The 22987-nt window shown below is 44.8% G+C and overlaps 1 long non-coding RNA gene across 3 annotated transcripts; it reads left to right on the top strand.

Moving 5' to 3' along the window:
• The first annotated feature begins 8 nt into the window (after positions 1-8).
• Positions 9-21018, top strand: LOC112547750 (uncharacterized). Of its 3 annotated transcripts, none has more exons than XR_012895753.2 (3): positions 9-356; positions 18561-18676; positions 19271-21015. It is a non-coding gene; the product is annotated as an uncharacterized LOC112547750 (long non-coding RNA). The 3 variants fall into 3 exon arrangements; XR_016350662.1 differs by lacking the exon at positions 9-356 and adding an exon at positions 11761-12708 and having other exon boundaries at positions 19271-21018; XR_016350663.1 differs by lacking the exon at positions 9-356 and adding an exon at positions 11762-12463 and having other exon boundaries at positions 19271-21018.
• The last annotated feature ends 1969 nt before the right edge of the window (positions 21019-22987 follow it).

The following is a 22987-nucleotide window of genomic DNA, read 5'->3' as shown; positions in this document are numbered from 1 at the left end:
CCGTTCAGTTACTGCTGAGTTAAGGCTGTTAACGGAAGGTCTCTTTCCCTTTCGCTCTCCTATTGGCCAGCGAGGGACCTTCTCCCCGCCCCCAAGACGAGCTCTCCCCCCTAGCACGCCTGTGCTGGTCCGCCCCCTTGCCGTGAGAGACTCCGCCCAGGGGCTGCCTGTCTCCCAGCCCCGCCTACCCACTTCCCTCCAGGCCTCGTCTCCAGCCGCCGCTATGGGCGGTCTCCCGTGCGTAAAGAGCGGAGGTGAAAGTAAGCGGACGTGCCCTCTGCAGAATTGCCTGAGCTGCGGCAGAAGCCAGCGGGGAGCTAGTTAAAGAGCTGGCAGGGACCCCCACTGCAATGCCTGTAAGAAATGTTAAGTTATTTTCACCACTGCCAAAGCAAACCCTGTGCTGGGTGAGAATCGCCTCCTGTGCCTCCGTCCCCTTCCAATAGTCTCTAGGGCTAGAACAGGCTTGCAGCCCTTAGGGGGGCCACGTTGTGTCTCAATCGTACCCCCTTGGGTTAAACCTCACTCACTGCCAGTGCCCATCAGTCTGTCCTTCTGCACCGTGGAGGGTGGGCAGGGTATGCTCAAGCTCTGTTTCTGGGGTAGAGCAGCAGTTAAAACTCCTGCTTCAGGGAAGTGGGAAGCCAGAAGGATGTCATCCAGTTCCTTGGTAGGGGAAAATAGCATGCATGTCATAATCAGTTCAGCAATTAATAATGCGAAGCACATGGAATGTGTATCAAAGAGAAGAATACATTCCTGACTAGGAAATAACTGTTTAGTTAGGGAATGAATTGATTCTCTAGCTTTGTGCCCTACCAATTCATTTTTATTCAGAGGTCTTATGAACACGTATCCGAGCTTGGTAAAATGGCCTACTCTGAGAGTTTAGGTAGAATGTAGCCGCATTAGGTCGAACTTCTGACCGAGGGTGGCGAACCTTTTTTAGGTCCCGGGCCGCTGACCCACAGAAAAATCACTTTGCACACAAGTGAAAAGAAAAAAATATCTAACCCCCCCACAGATGTGGTCCTTAACTGAGAAGGAGAAAGACACTTCCCACATTTCCTTCACACGCCAGAGTCTGGGGGAAGCCCAGACTAGTAGATTTTGTGTGTTCCAGCCCCTTGTGGGGCGATGGGTTCCCCAAAGCTGGGATGGAGCCCTGAGCATCAGAGGCCAGATCCATGCAAACTGTGGGCTACATCCAGCCCACAGGCCTGATGTTCCTCACCCCTGTTCTAAACAATGAGTCTACACCACCAAGCCAGTTCAATCGACTTTAGGGGTTTTCAAAGGCAATTTTAGTATTCCTACTTTTCATGAGGAGTAATGGTAAATTAGACCTTCAATAGTCAACTTTACAGTAATACAAACAAAGTGCTGTGGAAGTCAAAGTTATTAGCTTCTGGGAGGTATGCCACAGTGCTCCGCAATGACTGATCCGGCCACTTCCAACTCTACTGCTCTCCAGGTGAACAGAAAAGGCCCTGGGAAAATTTGAATTTCACTTCCTGTGTGGCCAGCGCAAGCAGACCACAGAGTAAGCAGTACACATGACCATGAGTTTTCAGGGTCACAGATGCACACCAGCATGGAGCATGCAAGAAATCCTGGACCTCATTCCTAGCTGGAGAGAGAAACTTGTTTTTGCAGAATTATGAACCAGCACAAGGAATGCAGAAATCTATGCCAAGATTGCAAATGGCATGGAGGAGAAAGGATACGACAGGCATGCTCAGCAGTGCTGCGTACAAATAAGGCGCTGAGGTGGTTGTACTAGAAGACAAGGAGGCAAATGGACAGTCTGGATCATTGCCACAAACATGCTGCTTCTATGAGCAGCAGCATGTGATCCTAGGGGAGATCCTACCAGCTTCATCCAGTCCATGGATTCCTCCCAAGACACTGGTAGCCACAGGTAGCAGTTTGGCGAACAATGTGGATGAGGAAGAGGAGGTGGAGGAGAATGTTCCAGCATGTGAGCAGGGTAACTGATGTCACCAATACCTAGGTCTTTGGAGTTAATCGCTGCCTCCCAGGACATCTTACAGCCAGGCACTGATCCTGGAGAGGGCACTTCTGGTGAGTTCACATTTTTCATCATGCTACAAGTGGGTTAAAGCATTTGGGTGTGATCTGTGCCACCTAATTTGCCCACACAGTGGTGGATTCCCTAGAACAATTTGTTAACGTGACTGGAAATGCAGTGGGAATCCTCCCTGAACATCTCCAGGAAGCTCTCATAGAGGAACTCTTTAATCTTTCCCACAAGTTTTCCAGGGAGGCAAGCCTTATTCCATCCTCCATGGTAGGACACCTTTCCATGCCAAGCCAGCAGTAAGTGGCCTGGCATCATTGCATCACAAAGCATTGCAGACTAAGGTCCAGGTTTCTGGCCACAATCAGTCAGCATCTGCTCCCTATCACTCTGTGAGATATTTGAATACTGATATTTTGCATGGCAATCTGAATAAACCAGAAAAGCTATTAGCCAATATCTCTGAAGTAAACCTCTGTTTGCTCAGGCATGAGCCCCTGTCTTGCCCTGCTTCCATGCCCTCTTACCTCCTGCCTTCATGGTCCCATAGGAAGGAAAGTTGCAGTTTCCTGGCAAATGGGGTGCCAAACACCTGGGCACCGTGTGAGCTTCTGCCCTACCACTATGCCTGGACCTCTTTCCCCCACCTGCCCGTATGTTCCCGTGGATAGGGAAAGTTGCACTTTCCTGGCAAATGGGGTGCCAAAGACACAGGCCCCGCCACCACCCTCAGACTTTCTCCTTCCCACAGTCTCAAGCTTTGGCCTGCTGCCAAACTGAGTCTAGCTGCTTCCCTAAGAACTCGGTGGTGTACCTGCTGCATGGTGGCTGCTTAAAAGCATAACTGTGGCCTTGTACATAATATAGAATCATAGAATACTAGGACTGGAAGGGACCTCGAGAGGTCATCAAGTCCAGTCCCCTGCCCTCATGGCAGGACCAAATACTGTCTAGACCAGGGGTCTCCAAACTTTTCAGCCCGAGGGCCGCATTAACTATCAAACAGCAGTTCAGGGGCTGACTACACACTTGAGGTCCAAATAAAAAACAATCAAAACATGGATATTGTTTTTAATTATTTATTTAATATTATTTTATTCAGTTATTATTTAATAACACATTGATACACTACACATGAACACCTGTATTAGTGTGAATGGTGAAATTGTTTCCTGGATGCCAAAATAGCAGACATTTCTGGCTTTAGATTTGTTGTCCCTAACATCAACAGTGACCTGAGATTATCATCGGACAAGTTTGTTCTCAAATTGTTCTTCACATATTTCATTCTTGAAAATGTTTGTTCACACAGGTATGTTGTTCCAAAGATTGAAAGGTACCTTGATGCAAAAGTTTTGACATTAGGAAAGTCTTCCTTGGGCAAAAACTGGTAAAAACCCACCAGTCCTATTTTGAACTTGTCCCTAAGGAGGTCATTTGCTTGCAACTCAATGACTTCCAGCTGCAGTTCATCTGGGCAACTGGCCACATCTGCTTCAAATGGGTTTTGAAACAATCTCACTTCTTCTGCCTTTGAATCCAAGTCAGAAAACCGCTGCTGAAACTGCAGCTGGAGGTCTTTGATGATCTCGCATGCAAATGACGTGGGGAACTCAGCTGTTGCTTCAGCCATGAAGACCTTGCACTGCTGAAAGTGCGTCAAGTTGTTGGCCTGTACTTGTTCCAAAAACAAGACAAGTTTGGATCTGAAGGCCTTTAGGTGGGTGTATAGATCAGAAACTAGATTTTGCTCTCCTTGTAGTTTTAGGTTCAGAAAATTTAAATGACTAGTTATGTCTGCAGCAAAAGCCAATTTCCATACCCACTCTTCATCAGACAGTAATGGCTGTGGCTTGCCTTTACTTTCCAGGAAGTCACCTATTTCCTTTCTTAACTTAAATACTCTGCTCAGAACTTTCTCAAAACTTAGCCATCTTACTGCTGTGTAATATGGTAAATCTTGCGATTCTGTGTCTGTATCTTTCAACATGTCTCTGAACTGTCTATGGTTGAGCCCATGTGACCTTATTAAATTCACCATCTTCACCACAGGATTCAGTACACTGCTAATGTCCACATATTTAGCACACAAAGCTTGCTGGTGAATAATACAGTGCAGGAACATTGGTTGTATAATGTTTTTCTCATTACACATCTGCTTCACTTGTCCAACCAAGCCTTTCTTTATGCCACTCATGTTCTTTCCTCCATCAACAGTCAGGCAACTGAGGTTAGTCCAGTCCAAGTTATAATCAGCAAATGTTTTTTTCAACTCATTGAATATATCCTCTCCGGTAACAGTGCCATACATGCTATGTAGGGAAGCCAGCTCTTGTGTTATGTTCATGTCTTCATCCACACCTCTAATGAACACAAGCAGTTGAGAGGTGGAGCAGCTGTCCAGCGATTCATCCATTGCAATTGAAAAATGGCGAAACTTGCTTGCATTTTTCGCTATTTGAGTCACAATGTTTTCACCCATGTCTGCAACACGGCGGGCAATGGCATTCGCACCCAAAGCTACATTTTCAAATTGTTTTGACTTTTCTGGGCAAAGTTCCTCAGCCACTTCCAACAAACATTCCTTCACTACTTCACCATCTGTAAAGGGTTTGCCACTTTTAGCCAGGACGTAGGCAACTTTATAACTGGCCTTAGTTAAGGATTCATTTTCATTTGAGGATTTACTGAACAATGTCCTCTGAGATGTGAGTTGATTTTGTAATTTAGAAAATTTTTCGGCACGGACTTTACCCTTCAACTGTACATATTTCTCCTGATGTTTACTTTGATGATGACGGCGCAGGTTGTATTCTTTCATCACAGCCACGGTTTCATTGCAAATCACACACAATGTTTTCTCGCCGGATTTGATGAAGAAGTATTTCAAACTCCATTCTTCTTGAAATTGCCGACACTCATCGTCTATTTTTCTTTTCCTCTTCTCGGCCATCGCTGGGCACTAAAATAAAGTGAATTCAACATGAATAAATAATGAAACTGAAAGTATCTTGCACACAATATCGCTCAAAAAACCTGATTATGCGAACTAATTTTGTCGCAATAATAGCTGCAAATGACCCGAAACAATTTTTAAAAATTCTTATGATTTCTTAAGTTAAACTTACCTGAATATATTGTGCAAATATATCCACTTATGGTAGAGAGATTGTTGCTTTTAATGTTTCCTCTTCAGAATATTCGCCTGCGAATCCGTTTCTCCCGGAAGGGGGGGGCTTTTCCCCCTGCTCTCCCCTTCCTCTGCACGCTGTCCTTCTCTCCTGCTTGCCACCGCTCACTCCTTCCCCCCCCCCCGGGCGGAAGGGGTCACCTTTTTAAAGTTCCCGCCGGGGTTCACGTTCCCCCGCACGTCGCCGGGCGGGCGTTACCACCACCGCCCATCCTGCCCCCTGATTGGCCGGCTGCCCTGTCAGTCTGTGCGGGGGAACGCCGCCCTTGCTAACCCCCGCCCCCTGCGCCGTTTGCCGCCGCGCGGCCGCTTGTCAGCGGAGCGGCCCGCTTCTCCTGCCCCTGCGCGGCGTGAGTACACGCCGCACACCCCTGACAGGGCCCTTCCCCCGCGGCAAGAAGGGCCCGTTCGGCGGCGCCCCAGGGACGGGCGGGGGTCGCCTCGTCACACCGGCACGCGGAAGAAGGCGGGGCCAGACAAAAGGTCTCCACGGGCCGGATGAGAGGGCCTCGCGGGCCGCATCCGGCCCGCGGGCCGTAGTTTGGAGACCCCTGGTCTAGACCATCCCTGATAGACATTTATCTAACCTATTCTTAAATATATATCCCTAATGTTGTTCCTTTTTTTGCTAATAGATTAGGTTTTATGCTCCACAATTTATCTTCTGTAAAGTCTGCTCTTCACTTTTCGTTACATTGGGAACAGCAGTGAGCATGCTGCACACTCTCCTGGCTCTGCTAGCTGTTGGGCTGGCACAGATGTCAGGCATAAATGGAGTGGGAATGACATGTTCAAGGAGCAAATGCTGTCCTCGCACTTGGACAGGGAATGTTTAAGCAAGTGGAGTAGAATGCTGTTGCTGGAGATGACAGCGGAGTATGAAAACAGGAGAGTGTGCAGGAAATTGGAAGAGAAGATCTAGGAGAAAGTCTTGAAGACCATTGTGGAAGTGATGAATTGCATGACAGCTTTCCACGGCAGCTTCATGCACCGGCACCCCTTCTAGGCCTTGAAGAACCACATTCCTTCCTCACCAAGGTCCCAGGAGCAGGAGTCAAAAGTATCCTCACACTCATCCTGATCAGAAGGCTATCCTCATAATTGTGACCCCCTCCAAAGCTCCCAGCATGAGCTCTTTTTCTGTCTCTGCTGTGTTCCCTAAATCATAGACTCTTAGAATACCATAACTGGAAGGGACCTCGAGAGGTCATCAAGTCCAGTCCCCTGCCCTCACAGCAGGACCAAACACAATCTAGATCATCCCTGACAGATGTCTAGCTAACCTGCTCTTAAATGTCTCCAATGATGGAGGTTCCACAACTGCCCTAAGTAATTTAATCCACTGATTAACGTCCCTGACAATTAGGAAGTTTTTCCTAATGTCCAACCTAATATTCACTTGCTGCAATTTAAGCCCATTGCTTCTTGTCCTATCATCAGAGATCAAGGAGAACAATTTTTCTCCTCCTCCTTGTTACACCTTTTTAGGTACTTGAAGACTGCTATATCTCCTCTCAGTCTTCTCTGTTCCAAACTAAACAAACCTAATTCTTTCAGTCTTCCCTCACAGGTCATGTTTTCTAGACCTTTAATTATTTTTGTTGTTCTTCTCTGGACTTCTTCCAAATTCTCCACATCTTTCTTGTACTGTACACAATACTCCAAAGGAGGCCTAATCAGCACAGAGTAGAGCAGAAGAATGACTTCTCATGTCTTGCTCCCAACACTCAATGCATCCCAGAACGATTGCTTTTTTACAACAGTGTCACACTGTTGACTCATATTTAGTTTGTGGTCCACTATGACCCTACATCTCTTTCTGCAGTACTCCTTTCTAGACAGTCACTTCCCATTCTTTATATGTGCAATTGTTCTTTCCTAAGTGGAGTACTTTGCATTTGTCCTTATTAAATTTCACCCTGTTTACCTCAGCACATTTCTCTAGTTTGTCCAGATCATTTTGAATTATGTCCCTCTCCTTCAAAGCACTTGCAACCCCTTCCAGCTTGGTATCATCTGCAAACTTTATGAGCATAATCTCTATGCCATTGTCTAAATCATTGATGTAGATATTGAACAGAACTGGTCCCAAAGCTGACCCCTGTGGAACCCCACTTTTTATGCCCTTCCAGCATGATACTGAACCATTAATAGCTAATCTCTGAGAAATGTTATCCAGCCAATTATGCACCCACTTGATAGTAGCCCCAATATAGATTGTATTCCTTAGTATATTGATAAGAAGGTCATGCGAGATTGTATCAACTGCTTTACTAAAATCTAGGTAAACCACATCTACCCCTTATTCATAAGGCTTGTTGTCCTATCAAAGAAAGCTTGTCTGATTGGTTTGGCTTGATTTGTTCTTCACAAATCTACGCTGTTACCTTTCACTTTATTATCTTCCAGATGTTTGTAGATGAATTCCTTAATTATTTTCTCCGTTGTCTTTCCTGGCACAGAAGTTAAGCTGACTGATCTGTAGTTTCCTGGGTTGTTCTTATTTCCCTTTTTATATATGGACTCTATATTTGCCCTTTTCTAGTCTTCTGGAATCTCTCCCAACTTCCATGACTTTTCAAAGATGATAGCTAATGGCTCAGATACCTCCTCTGTTAGCTCCTTGAGTATTCTAGGATGCATTTCATCTGGTCCTGGTGATTTGAAGACATCTGACTTCTCCAAGTAATTTTTAATTTGTTCTTTTCCTATTTTAATTCTAAACCCTCCCCCATTTCCACTAGCATTCACTGTGTTAGGCATCTAGTCACCATCAAACTTCTTGGTGAAAACCGAAACAAAGAAGGTAAGCACCTCTGCAATTTCCAAGTTTTCTGTTATTGTTTCTTTCACTTCATTGAGCAATGAGCCTACTCTGTCCTTAGTCTTCTCCTTGCTTCTAGTGTATATGTAGAATGTTTTCTTAACCTTTGTTTCTAGCTAGATTGAGCTCATTTTGTGCTTTTACCTTTCTAATCTTGCCATGCCATATTTGCATCATTTGCTTATATTAATCCTTTGTACTTTGACCTAGTTTCCACTTTTTATTACTCTTTTTGATTTTTAGAACATTTAAGATTTCCTGGTTAAACCAGTGATCTCTTGCCATATTTCCTCTCTTTCCTACACAGTCGAATAGTTTGCTCTTGTGTCCTTAACCAAGTCCCTTTGAAAAACTGCCAACTGTCTTCAGGTTTGTTTCCTCTAAGTCTGTGGCATATGTCAGTCACTCAACTAATGTGCTTCACAGAAGACTATGTTCATGGCCTCCCAAGATTCTTCCATGTTCTGGCAGACCCTGTATATACTCCAGCAGAAGGCTCATACTGGTTAATATGATTACCATAAATCTTTGATGCTCAACAAGGAGGAAGGAGAAAATGTGTTCCTCTTGGTTTCTGAGACAGGACAAGGAGCAATGGGCTTAAAGTGCAGCAAGGGAAGTTTAGATTGGACATTAGGAAAAAATTCCTAACTGTCAGGGTGGTCAAATATTGGAATAAATTGCCAAGGGAGGTGGTGGAATCTCCCTCTCTGGAGATATTTAAGAACAGGTTAGATAGACATCTATCAGGGATGGTGTAGACGGAGCATGGTCCTGCCTTGAGGGCGGGGGGCTGGACTCGATGACCTCTTGAGGTCCCTTCCAGTCCTATGATTCTATGATTCTATGAGGCATATCTGTTCAGAAAGCCAGAACCAAAACCCACTGAAGCCACTTTCGAGTTAAGTCAGTTGATTCAGTAAGGATTGGGCCCATACAGGACTTTCTCCATAAGAATTTTCATGTAACTGATGAGATCAGCAGAATTCCAGTGCTGATCGCTTTTAGTTTCCTGGATTCTGTCTGACTGTGCCTTTGATGTAGTGGATTCTTTAAATACTTCTTTATACTTTAAGTCCCATCTGTGCTAAGTATATCCTTTACTCACAATAGTAGCCTTATTCAATGTTATGGAGCTACTCACAGACAAAGGCCATGTCTACACTAAGGCTACGTCTACACTGGCCCCTTTTCCGGAAGGGGCATGTTAATTTCAGCGATCGTAATAGGGAAATCCGCGGGGGATTTAAATATCCCCCGCGGCATTTAAATAAAAATGTCCGCTGCTTTTTTCCGGCTTTTAGAAAAGCTGGAAAAGAGCGTCTACACTGGCCCCGATCCTCCGGAAAAAGCGCCCTTTTCCGGAGGATCTTATTCCTACTTTGAAGAGGAACAAGAGGAACAAATTTTCTCCTTCCTCCTTGTGACACCCTTTTAGATATTTGAAAACCGCTGTCATGTCCCCCCTTAATCTTCTTTTTTCCAAACTAAACAAGCCCAGTTCATGAAGCCTGGCTTCATAGGTCATGTTCTCTAGGCCTTTAATCATTCTTGTCGCTCTTCTCTGTTCCCTTTCCAATTTCTCCACATCTTTCTTGAAATGTGGCGCCCAGAACTGGACACAGTACTCTAGCTGAGGCCTAAATATTGCAGAGTAGAGCGGCAGAATGACTTCACGAGTTTTGCTTACAACACACCTGTTGATACAACCTAGAATCATATTTGCTTTTTTTGCAACAGCATCACACTGTTGACTCATATTCAACTTGTGGTCCACTATGACTCCTAGATCCCTTTCCGCCATGCTCCTTCCTAGACAGTCGCTTCCCATCTTGTATGTATGGAACTGATTGTTCCTTCCTAAGTGGAGCCTCAGATGACTGTAAATGTTAGGTAGAAACATAGTATGAATGAAAGGTGATGGCCAAGAGAGATAGAGCATCTTCTCCCAGTTGTTATGGGAAACCAGGAAACTTTCCCCTTCCAACTAATTCTTGCTTGAGTAGTCCCACCTACTCTCCCTTGCATTTTTTTTCAGTTCTTGATCAAATCTCATTTCTCTTTATCTCATTTTCTGTCCTCCCTTCTGTCTTTTGATATAAATTTGAGCATTTTTCATAGCAGACATCTCAGTGCAAGTATGTACAAATATTTTTGATGTTATGCAGATGTACTACTTAAAAAATGAGCCACTTGCTTTGGGTCTGATAGCCAGGTTGGCTGGCCAAGGACTGTCTGAAGCTAGCATTCAGAGAGAAAAGGTAATATTTTTAAGCCCGGCTTTTAAAATACGTTCTTTTTGGTTATTTTTTTTCTGAAAGAACATAATTTGAATATCAACATATTTCTGTCTATATTCAATTAAGAAAAAGAGGCAGAATAATTCAATTTATAAAAGGGCAGCAGACCTAGCTCTGAGATGGAGAAATTTCGAAATTGGAAGTGACAGATCCTCTGCTTGGTGTTAAAAGGTTGTGTTTAGGAAAAAAGTATATTTGAAACCAGGCACTATGGCCCATGTTCACTCTTTAGAACAGATTTCTTGTAACATCTGGAAACTCTGATTTCTGATGACAAAGAAAAATATCTGCAAACTCTGTGGCAAAGAGTTTCAAATAACAATTACTAAAATTGTTGACTTTGGCTGCTTTTGACTTCAGTGGGAGTAAGGACAGGACCTTTCTTTGTTGATTTCTGAATTATGTGTTCATGGATGGGACACTTTGTTTCCATTACAATTTTATTTTAATAAAGAAAATGTATATATAGCTATACCATTTGGAAAACTGGTAGTGGGAATTACATTCATTAAGTAAAACAATAGCATAATAATCTATCTGTATTAGAGTCCAGAGAAGAAGAAAGATAAAATAGAAATGGAGAGAAAATACGGGAAAATCCTCAACTAGCCAACCAACTGAAAACAAAATAAAAATCACCTCGTTTGTTGCTGCTTCTGTACCTTAAATAGGGAGTTTTCAAACTCTGGGTCATGGCTTGTAAGGGCGAGCCACTGGCTGTCCATAAAATGCTTTGTTTACCTGCGCCTCTGCAGGTACGAGAAATCTCAGCTCCCGTTAGCCACAGATCGCTGTTCCCGCAGATCACCCCTCTCCCCCACTGTTGGAACAGCTGGGCAGCCACCATCAGCTTCCCTAGGGCTGGAGCTGGCATCAGCTAAAGATAGGGAGGTGGATCACCAACATCATCAGAGCAGTGCAGCCCCAGAGCAAGCAGCCTGCCTTGACCCTGTGCTCCATGGTGCAGCCACAGAGCAATGCAACAGGAGAGTGAGGCGGGGGTGGACGCGCGAGGGGCCGGCCGGGGCACGGTTGCCGGGCGACCGAACGCTTCCCTAGCTGGGAGAGGGCAGGGTCCCTCAGGTAGCGGGCTGGGGGATTGGGTCGTCCCACTGTCCCATAATGCAGAGGACCCCAAGGTAAATAAGGGCACATGGGGGTCAGAGGAGGAGACAGAAGAGAGGAGAGAGAGAGAGAGAGAGAGAGAGAGAGAGAAAACCAAAGGGACGCGGAGCCGAAAAGAGGCACAGAGGAGAAAGAGATGTGGGAAAGGAGCCTGCAGGCGGGAAGGGCGTTGAGGACTGCAAACACCTTGAAGGAATCCCAGGAGGGCAAGGAGTCTGGTGAGAAGGAGGGAGGAAGCGACCCAGGGCAGCGAGGGTGTGGGGAGGAGTCACACAAATATATTTAGTATTTTAGGGGATCATGGTATCACAAAGTTTGAGAACCCCTGCATTACAGAAACACTTAGGACATGTCTATACTACGAGATAAGGTAGAATCTAATATGATTGATTTCTGGGCACACAATTTTACGAAGTCAAAAGTCCATGTTCTCACTGTGGGGAAGAATAGAATGTATTCCAAAGTACCATGTCACCATTAGGAAGCCTATCATCAACTCAAAGAGCGATGCACCATGGGCAGCTTTGCATTCTGGGCTATTCTCACAATGCCCACTGGGACCAAAACTGTGCAGTGGGTGGTTATGGGCTCATGTCATCAGCGTCCCATAATGCACTCAACTATTCCTTTCACCCTTGCATGAGATCAACAGGAGGCAGTGTGCTTCTGTCTTTTTGTGCTCTAGTTGCCCATGCAGATGCCATAGTAGTGTGGGCATGGAACCCAGTTTGCAGCAAACCATTGTGATGCTGATGTGTGTCGTAGTATGCCTAATGGCACAGTACTTTGAGAGCATACGCATGTTGCTCCTCCAGGAAGAGGACAAGGACGAATCTCGGTATGGCATGGACTGGCAGCTTAATCCTGTGGACACAGTGCAATGCTGGTTCTTGCACTGTGAGACAAGTTGACACTGGTGAGACTGCATTGTGATGCAGAGATGGGACAGTCATCAGTGGCTACAAATCTTCTGAATGCACAAGGTGACTTTCTTCAAACTTTGCAAATGGCTTTCCTCTGTGCTGAGACCCTAGAATCCCTGAATCAAACCTGCTATGACTATGGAGAAGAACATGTCAATAGCCCTGTGGTCACCAACCCATCGATCGTGATCTACTGGTCGATCTTGGGATTCCAACCAGTCGATTGTGAGGCTTTTGGGGGCCCCCTCACTGCCCCAACCCCCAAGATGAATGCTGCGCTGATGCGACCTCCAGGAATAACGGAGGTAGTGCGGGCTTCCGGTGGGGTGGGGAGAGTTCTGCAGCCGCGCGCCTGGTACCAGAAGTGCACGGGCTGCTCTTCCTCCCCCCGAACAGCCAGTGTGGTACCTAAAATGCTGGTCCGTTGCGCAGGGAAGGGGTTGGGTGTCCCGGACTGCACCGACTCTGGCTGCTCAGGCAGCGCGTGCTGCCGCGGGGAGGGGAGGAGTAAGCTTCCCGGTGCAAGCTTCCCGAGCGGTTGCAGTTGGCGTGGTCTGGGACTCCCCCCTCCCCCGCAGGCAGGCACCAGGGAAATAAAGTCCCTAGCACGCCGGCTCCAGCTGCTGAGACAGCGCGTGCTGCCCAAGTGGTTGGGGCTGGCATGGTTTGGGACTCCCTGTTCCTACTGCCCAAGCAGCTGAAGCCGGCACACTATGGATTTTATTCCCCTGCTTCCTGCCTGTGGAGGGAGGGGGGAGTGGGAATGGGGAGCTGGAGCTGGCATGGTGGGGACTTGATTCCCCTGCTGCCTGCCTGTGGGGGAGGGGGGAGACCCAGACCGCCCTGTATGTCACCGCCCTGCCCCCCTTCGCCTCCTGCCGTGGCGCTTGGCTGACTTCTGCGCCGCTCAGCTGGGCTGCCATGCGGGAGCAAGTGGTGTAAACGGCCTCTTTCTCTCTTCTTCTCTGACTTCCTCGCGCTCTCTCTCAGCTCTTGTCCGCCTCCTGCCTTTCTCTCCTTCTCTCTCTCTCTCTCTTTCTCTTTCTCCTGCCTCTTCCGAAAATGCAGAGTGGAATTTTTTCCCCAGACAGGAAAAGCAAAATCGGAGAGGTGGAAATTCCTATTGTGATCCTTGGTTAACCAGTAAATGGCTCATGAAGCCGTACGTGGGCAGTCGGGACCCCAGTAAGGAGGAGTTCAACAACAGATTGAGCAAGTGCAGAATGATGGTTGAATGTGCTTTTGGACATTTAAAGAGTAGGTTTAGGAGTCTCCAGACTCAGTTGGATCTCAGCAAATGCAACATTTCCTTTGTGGTGACAGCCTGTTGTGTGCTCCATAGTCTGTGTAAGAGCAAGGGGGAAACTTATCTGTCAGGATGGGGTGCTGAGGCAGAGTGCCTACCCAGACAGTTTGAGCAGCTGGACACCAGTGCCATAAGGAGAATACATCAAGGGGCAGTGCAAATCAGAGAGGCCTTGAAGGACAGTTTTATGCATGGCCAGTTTTGAGACTCTTCCATTTTGCTTTCAGCAAGTTGCCCCTGCATTCCCTGTGTTTGCCTTTAATCTTCCACTCCACCCCTTCAGTTCAAGCAATATAGAGACCATTGTTCAAAGAATACGAGTTTTTAGTAAGGGAAAACAGCTGGGAAATTAAAGAAGAGGGAACCCAAAGAGGGGAGAAGGGTCTCAGGAATGTCTGTGGGACTGCTTTTTGCCTTCCAAGGTCCTGGAGGGTACAGCTTTCCTTGAGTCCCTCCCCCTCCATGTCGTTGTACCCTGATTGCCCTTGGAGACCCTGGGAGTGGAAGCAATGGAGCTGGAGGAGGAGGGACTGGGGCTGTCATCAAGGCCAACAGGGTTCAGAGGGGAGGGTCTCTCCGGACATGAAACCAGGTGCTCCATCACAGTGGTCAAGGAGGCAAACATTGTCTCCTGCTGTCTTGCCTACTGGTTCCTGACGGCTCTTCTCTCCTAGCATTCCGCAATTTGGTCCAGGCAGTCTGCCCACATTTCCTCCATGAGGGAGTTCATGAAGTCCATCTACTCCCAGAACACGTCCTCCCTTGTCCGCTTTCGCTTGCAGATTTGAGCCAGGCGGGCAAATGATATAAGAGGGAAAGTTCGCTGCGAGCTGGTTGCTGTCCCAGCTGCAATAAGAAAAGTTACAAGGGCAGACGTTACAGGAGATATATTGAGTTAAGCCTAATCCTAATCTGCTGTCTACACTGAAGGTCGCTGTATAGAGAGTGGAGATGTGTTCTGTGCAAGACCAAATGTTTGCTTTAGAGCTAGCACTTTACAGCAGGTACACAGGGTTCTCAGGGGAGCATTGGGACATGCTCCGTCCCGTAAGTAAGGAAGTTAAGTATCGCGTAATTTACCAGTTGAGTAGTTGATGGAGTTTCCATTGACTACTTGACTAGTTGATAAGCACTTCCGCATTCCTCCTTTGAAATGTACAAGAGCCCCCACTCTTGTACATTTCAAAGGAGGAATGCGGAACTCCGTGTGCAGCCCGGAGCCAGAGTCCCCTGTTGACTCTGGGTTCCATGCTGCACTGCTGCTTTGAAATGCCACGTGGAGCGACTCCTTGCGGCATTTCCGTGGAACCCGGGATCATCTGGGGACTCCGCAGCTGACCCCGGGTTCTACGCAGCATTTCTCTAGAAATTCCCCAAGGAGGTGTTTCAAAGGGGCAATGCTGCATGGAGCTCACTATGGGCTCCTTGTGGTGCTGCTGCTTTGAAGTACCTCCCTTTACCCCCCTTTGCTGCCTCTATTAGATAGTCAACTTGACTATCTGATAAGCATTTGCTTATTGGATAGTCAACTAGTTGACTAGTCCTTAACATCCTTACCCAGAAGCAGGGAGGAATGGTAAGGGGCCAGCCAGGGCAGGAGCCTGCAGAGGATGGGGGACGGGAGGGAGCTACTTCCTGCTGCATCCAGCACATGCCTGGTCTGGCACCCACAGGCTCCTGGGACAGTGCTACTTTTCCAGCCAGAGCAGGAGCCTGCCGGCAGGGGACGGAATGGGGTGACTTCCAACAGTGTCCGTCACAGGTGGTTTCCCGGGGAGAGTTCTAACAGGGTCCCCTTCTCTTTTATCCAGGATGCAGTGTGAGATATCAATCTTCTCCAAATCACAGCAAGTGATTGGGAGCAGATGCTGACTAAATATGGCCATAAACCGGGGCCTTATGCTGCAATGTACGTGGTTCAGACCACTTGCTGGTGGCTTGGCATGGGAAAGTACCCTACCATGGAGAATGGAATAAGACTGGCCTTCCCAAAAAAAGTGTGAGAGGGATGAAAGAGTTCCCATCTAAGGGTGTGTTTACACAGCAAAGTTATTTCAGAATAATGGCCATCTACACAGCAATTCTATTATCATATACATAGTTGCCCAATGTCTATGACTCTGGAATGCTGAAACTCTGGCTGTTTCCTCTGAACGGCGCTGTTGCCTCCCGCCTTGGTGCTTGGCTGACTTCTGTGCCGCTCAGCCAGTCCATCGCGCAGGAGCAACGGGGGTGCTGCATGGGGAGCGCAGACCGTAAACAGCCGCTTGCTCCTGTGTAGCAGCCCAGCTGAGTGGTGCAGAAGTCAGCCAAGCGCCACGACGGGAGGCAACAGCCAGGGGGAGGGCCTGGACAAGCATGCGTTTCTGACATCAGGAAAGGGCGCAAGATTCAAAAGGAGGAAAGCGGAGCAGACACAGAGGACGTGGAGGAGACAGAGAGGAGAACAGAGGAGACGGAGGACAGCGAGAGAGAGAGTGCGAGAGACGCAGCAGCAGCAGGAGAAGAGAAACACAGAGTTAGAGGCGGGAGGGGGAGAAGAGAAAGAGAGGGAGAAGGAGAGAGAGGCAAGAGGTGGACGAGAGCTAAGAGAGAGAGGTGGAGGCAGTAGAAGGAGGAGGAGGAGAGAGAGAGAGAGCGAGAGACCAGAGGCTCAGGAGAGAAGACCGATGTGGAGGAGAGACCTGAAAATCCTGTCTTATGATGGGCTAATTGGCTAGTTTTGAAATAATTTCAAAATAAAGGATGACTCATTCCGACTTCTGTAAACCTCATTCTGCGAAGAATAACGCCTATTCCAAAATAGCTATTTCGAAATAAGGAATGTATAGATGCTCCACTTCTGCTATTTCAGAATAGCCCCTCACCAGGGACATTTTAAGTTATTCCTCCTAGGGCTCTAAATCGAGAGAGTACGTCTACATTAGGGAAACCTGCCTCTGACTAATTTTGAGGCTTCCCTGCAGTGTAGATGTGCTATTTCAAAATACGATATTTCAGAATAACTGCTCCAGAATATTTTATTTCAAAATAACTGCAGTGTAGAGGTATCCTAAGAGCTTAATGGAGATGTGCGGGCAATATTCTCGCTCCATCAGTAAACACATTAACAAGATGTTCCACCCCTCACAGAGCGTGCCACATATCGCACCCCTTTGCCTTAATACGCTTGTAATACGCTTGGAAAAAGTTTGTGAACTCACTGGAAGTGCCCTCTCTGGGGTCAATGCTTGACTGGGAGACGTCTTGGGTGGAGGGGACTGGCTCCAGTGTCATGAACAGCTCTTGGCTCACGGGGATTGCCAGCTGGCCATCCTCCTTCTCCTCCTTCTTTTCCTCCTTCCCCTGCTCTGTCACCATTCTGTCCTTCATGTTGATGCCAAGGTGTCTTGGCTGGACACGGTCATGCTGGGGAAGCTGGCTGCCCCCCAATCATGTCCAGCTGCTCGTAGTAGCTGCATGAGTTGTACCAGACCTTACACTTGCCTTCTTTGCCTTGTGGTAGGACTTCCTCAGCTCCTTTATTTTGACTTGGCATTGTTATGCATCCCCGGGATAGCCTTTAGTTACCAGGCAGCTTGTGATCTTGCCATAAAAGTTTGTGTTCCTCTTTCTGGTTCAGAGTTTGGAGAGAACAGATTCATCTTCCCACACCTCAGTGAGGTCCAAGATCTCCTGGATGCTCCATACTGGCACTCTTCTGCACCTTTGGGAACTGGAGCCCATGGGAACAGAAGTATTTGAACTCATCGCCATGTTACTAAAATTAGTCAAAGTCATGTCTGCATATGGTGCTGTGTGCTGCTTGCTCTGAGAAATTCTCACAACACTGGCCACATGGGAAATGCAATTCAAATTTTCCCAGGGCTTTTTCTGCTCACCTTGAGAACAGTAGTGGTACAAGCTCTGACCAAAGTGGTTAGAATAACCCTAATAACCTCGACTTTTAGCAATGCTGCATCTACACTACTGTAAATTCGACCATGCAAGGTTGGGAATAGCGTAATGCTTTAGGCAGAGCAGGAAACTGAAATCAACTTCCACGGCCCTTAAAGTCTATACAACAGGCTTGGTAGTGCGGATGCATCAGTTTCCTTGTCCTGTTCACATAATGAAATATGAACAAGGCTTAAGTAAGAATTTAAAATATTAAAAGTTTCTTATATTAACTTTAAAAATACAAGGATGAAATGTGGAAGCTATGTTCTTGGTAGAATAAACTGCAATGAAAAGTCACAAAATAATTACATAATTTAACCTCCCAAAATAAATGTTAGACTGGGCCCTATTGATGCACAGTGTTTCTGTTCCTCTTTTCATTTTGTTGTTTAATTATTGCTTAATGTTACTGCTTATATAAAAAAGCATATCATTAAATATACAAGTTATGTAGTACAGTAAGTATAACGTTGTTGGAATTTTAATTTAAGCATATCTTGACTAGTGATTTTTAGCTGCCCACTTTAGCATGAATTTAATTCTTATTTTTTACTAGTCTTTCAACTGGCTCTACTGAAGTAAGGTGCAGCCCCATTATGTTTAATTGAAGTTCACACAGGTGCAGATGTTTACCCATATGGATTCAATTGCAGGATCAGGACCAGAATTACAGATGTTCCTAGAAAGTATATGGGATTGAATGGCAATGTTTTTCAATGTTAAAACACAAAGTCAAAAAATAAAAGTAGTCGTCTCAAGCCCATTTCCCTAGGTAGTCACACCTCTGGAACAATTATCATGCTTAGAACCTGACTCCAGTCCAAAAGCAAGTCTTTTAAAAAAAATTATAGTTTTCATCACATCCACTAGATGGCAGCTGAACTTCAGGAATGACTGTGTGTCTGTTTGCAGATAGATCATTTTAAAGGGAGCAGTCATCAACTCTAGAAGAAACCAAATCTAATCCAGCTTTGTCCTCAGTGATTTTCAACAGATGGTATCTCAAATCAAACCAGATAACATATTCAGTGAGTGTTCATATTATTTTCAGATTTATCATTATTTCTACTTTTTCATATAGGGTCCATTGGTGATTATTGCTGGGGAAGAATCTTCATCTATCCTTCGCTTCCTCGTTTGATTGTGCACGGTTTGCTTCTTTTAAGAAGAATCCTAAAAAACTAAGTTGAGAACAAGAAATTTATGCTAGTGCTATCTGCTTGTTTAGATATAGTAAGATGTTGCTTGCCAATCCCAGTATATCAGAATTCTTAAAATTTAGGTAAATTTATTTTGAGAATTCATTTCATACAACAGAAGCTAGATGTTAAGATAATTATCTATTTGTGAAATTTTATTAGGTTCAACCAAAGAGGGTTTTATCAGTATTGATACATTTTATTAAAGCTCTCTCAATTGATAGTGGTTTAGCACAGCCTGTTTTAATGGAAAATGTATTTGAAAAAAGTTCTATTAATGTATTATTCACCAGACAAAGATAGCATGATGCGGGGAGTGACGTGTGTATATGAGCGAGAGAGAGAAAGATAAAAAACAAGCAAGGTTAGGGATTGGTAGAGAGTTGAACATATATTAATATTGTCATATTCTACTTCCTTTAGGTATTCTTCATTACAAACACGAGGCTCAGTTGCAAAGGAAATTCTTGATAAGTAAATTGTAAAGGCAGGTCAGGATTGGAGAAGATAAATTTTATGTTCATGTCTTGTTACAGGACCATATTCAATGTGTTTGCTCCACTTTCCTATCTGAGGGCCCAATCCTGCATTGAAGTCAGTGAGAATTTTGGATGTGTAAGGACTGCAAAATTGACTCTGTTTGTTTAAAGAATAGAATGGACAATGTTTGGAGTGCTTGTCTGTTGCCCCTTTACTGTGATATATAGTGGATCTAGAATGGAATTTACCAGGCTAACCCTCCTCACCTCAGACCACCTCTATTTTTCAGTAGACTTTTTAGTAGGTATAATGCTAGGACTTCACATGGAACAGGTATAAGTGATCCTCATCTCTTTTGCAAAAAGCATGGGGAGAAAAAAAGGTACATTCACAGTATAGCTAATATAATTCTAAAATTAAATAGTGCTTGCAAATAGGATTAAGTGGCACATTCAGGCTGCTATCTTTTTTCTGCTTGATGCTTTTGCAGTCTGTTTGCAGAAAGTACACCTCAATCAAAATATTTGTCTCATGTGAGTCCCTGTAGGCTATAAAGAGAAGGCGTTCTGATAGTAGAGAAACAGGAAATGTGTAGAGTGACCATATTTCCTTGTGCTGAATACTGGACACTTGTTAAAATTACTTCGATTCAAGTGAGTTGAACAGCAGTCAATCACAACTGTGCAATACAAATGTTCAAAATAACATGAAATTTACTGAGCACCAATTAAAAAGACTTACTGCATTATTATAGCATTATCAATAGGTAAAAATTAAAAGTATATACTGATAATTAATTAGTTACTGCCCTTTAGAAGTGCCTGCCTTGTCCTCATCTTGCTTTCTGTACAGTGCGATGCTTCTTGTGTACTCTATTTGTCATGTGAAGCAATTTTTTGAAGGATCCATTTATTTTTCAGCAACTTTTCATAAAAGGTAGCATAGTCTAGGTCAAAATTCATTCCCAGAAACAAAATAGCCTTCATGGTAGAAACACTGACACATGATTTTTCAGGTGACCAAACTGCATTAATGAGGGCTGTGGTGCCTGACATAACACAAAACAAACTCAATTACCTATGCCAGATCTGAGTATTCCACTATCTTACTGTCCAATTCTGGAAAAAACCTTCTGTCACCTTTCAGAAATGGGAGTTTTCTAAGTGTTCCAGTCACACATGTGACAAGATATTAGTGGTTTTGCATTTGTTCATTCATCAAAAAGATGATTCCCATCTATGAAACATAGGATGGGAATTCTTGTGTGGCAAAGGCAAGACTGCTTTGTATATTATCCCAAGCTAGCATGTTTCTCAACAGGGCCCACTCAAACTTTTCTTGCACTCAAAGGCAGGATTCCAGTACTGCACCTACTTCAGAAACGTTGAATAAAAATTCTCGACTGCATTGTGAAATTCCTGTTCCTTAATTTTCCCATCCTCAATCAAAGACTGCAGCAGGGACACTGTGTATGATGTGAAAAATCTTTCTCTGAGCCTTATGTTACATTATTTTGAAGGGTATAGATATACAGAATCACCAATGAGTTGTTTTTCTTTATTGCCTCTACCGTGGTTTTGCTCAGGAAGTACTGGTAGCTGGTGCAAGAGGAGGAACATCAGATAGCAGATTGAAGGGGGAGCAACAGGCCTATCACTCCTTGGGTGCATCTAGACTGGCAAAATTTTTTGCAAAAGTGGCCGCTTTTGCGCAAAAACTTGCCAGCTGTCTACACTGGCCACTTGAATTTGCGCAAGAGCACTGACTTTGTAATGTACAAAATCAATGCTTCTTGTGCAAATACTTTCACGTTCCCGCTTGGGAAAAAGCCCTCTTGCATAAGAATACTTGCGCAAGAGGGCCAGTGTAGACAGGGAAGAACTGTTTTGCGCAAAAAAGCCCCGATGGCTAAAATGGCAATCGGGGCTTTCTTGCGCAAAATCGCGTCTAGACTGGCCACGGATGCTTTTGCACAAAAGCACTTTTTGAGCAAAAGCATCCGTGCCAATCTAAACGTGCTTTTGCAGAAATACTTTTAATGGAAAAACTTTTCCATTAAAAGTATTTCTGCAAAATCATGCCAGTCTAGACGCAGCCCTTCTGTTGGATGTAAATTCTTCTGTTTTTTATTTATTTATTTTTTACAAAGGTATTTTCAAAGAGAACATATTTTTAATTATAAGGAAGAGCTAATCTTACAGTCTAACGGCACTGATGTGCATCGTATGGTGCAATTTTACACCTTGATTACTGTTCTTATCCTATTATTTCAATGGCAGACCATGTGGGGGTAGCAGATATATAGAAGAAGATGGTGTATTCTCCTTTGAAATCTTTTCAGAATCAGAAAATGATACATTATGATACAAAATATGTAATCTCTGGTTTATACAATGCAGCATATCTATGAGTGCCAAACACATGGCCTCCATAAGTCCTACTGTAAAAGCAGATGGGGTGGTCCTGTTTACTTAAACTCCTTGACTGAGTATGCATGTTTAGCATCACAGTAATCAACACACTGTGAAAAATACAGAATCAGATTGCTTTGTTGCTCATTTAGGTGCCATGATTGTGCCAATAGGGTGGAAAAATGTGTCTTTCTGCAGCAAGGAAGCCATATTTAAACTGTGAAAATTGATAGTGAATGTTAGAAAAACAGGTTGTACCTCCCTAGGCTGCGACTCTTTGATCCAGCAGGACCACGGATGTTACTGAACCTCAGAGCCCTGCAGCAGGGGGGGTCCGGTGGCATTGCTTGGAGCCCCATGGCAGGAGGATCCAGCAGTGCAGCCAGGAGCTTCACAGCAGGGGGGCTGCAGTGGCATGGCAGAGAGCCCTGCACCAAGGGGAACCGGCAGCGCAGCTGGGAGCCCTTGGCAGTCTGTGATGTCACTCTTATTGAGAACAATGGGAGAAAGTAGCCATTTTGAAAAAGAACAGTTTTTCATGAGTTTCTATGGAGAAGACTTTATGCTTTAGACTCTGTTGACAGATACAAATTCAAATATGAAAAATAGCAGTGAAAATGGTCATCGTTCCTCTCTACTTATTTAAAAAATGAACCATTGCACCAGATTTACTCAACAGCAAGAATGAGGAAACTAGTGTATTTATGCACACGTGCAAAACAATGTAGCATGTAAGAAGCCAGAGAGGGTTAGGGTTGCCAGATGGTTTCAACAAAAATACCGGACACACTTGACATTACATCACAATCTACATTACATCGAATTTAGAAAATACCGGACATTTATATTTTCTCATTTATATTTTCTCAATTTGTTTCCCCAACAGAAAGCTCAAATACTGGACTGTCCAGTTCAAAACTGGACACCTGGCAACCCTAGAGAGGATGGTATGTGAAAACAGGGTACACTTCAGCTGCTTCGTATTCTGCTGACAAAACTGGGCAGTATGCTTTGATTGCTTTGTGGTGTTTCAGAGTGACATAAAGCAATTGTAATATATTGGTATAACTGACCTTCAAAGTATAATTTAAAAGATCTACTCAATATTTTGATTTAAACAGAAATACCACATAATATTCTAAGTTTCTTGTTTAGTGTTCATGTGTGAAATTATTAATATTTAAGAAACACTGAGATTCCTAGGAGGGAAAATTGTTTAAAGTAGAATAACAGATGAGAGCATATATCT

This window comes from Pelodiscus sinensis, chromosome 14, assembly GCF_052426305.1.
Source record: "Pelodiscus sinensis isolate ZL-2025 chromosome 14, ASM5242630v1, whole genome shotgun sequence".
Taxonomy (NCBI): Eukaryota; Metazoa; Chordata; order Testudines; family Trionychidae; genus Pelodiscus; species Pelodiscus sinensis.
This window is presented reverse-complemented; position numbering and strand designations above follow the sequence as displayed.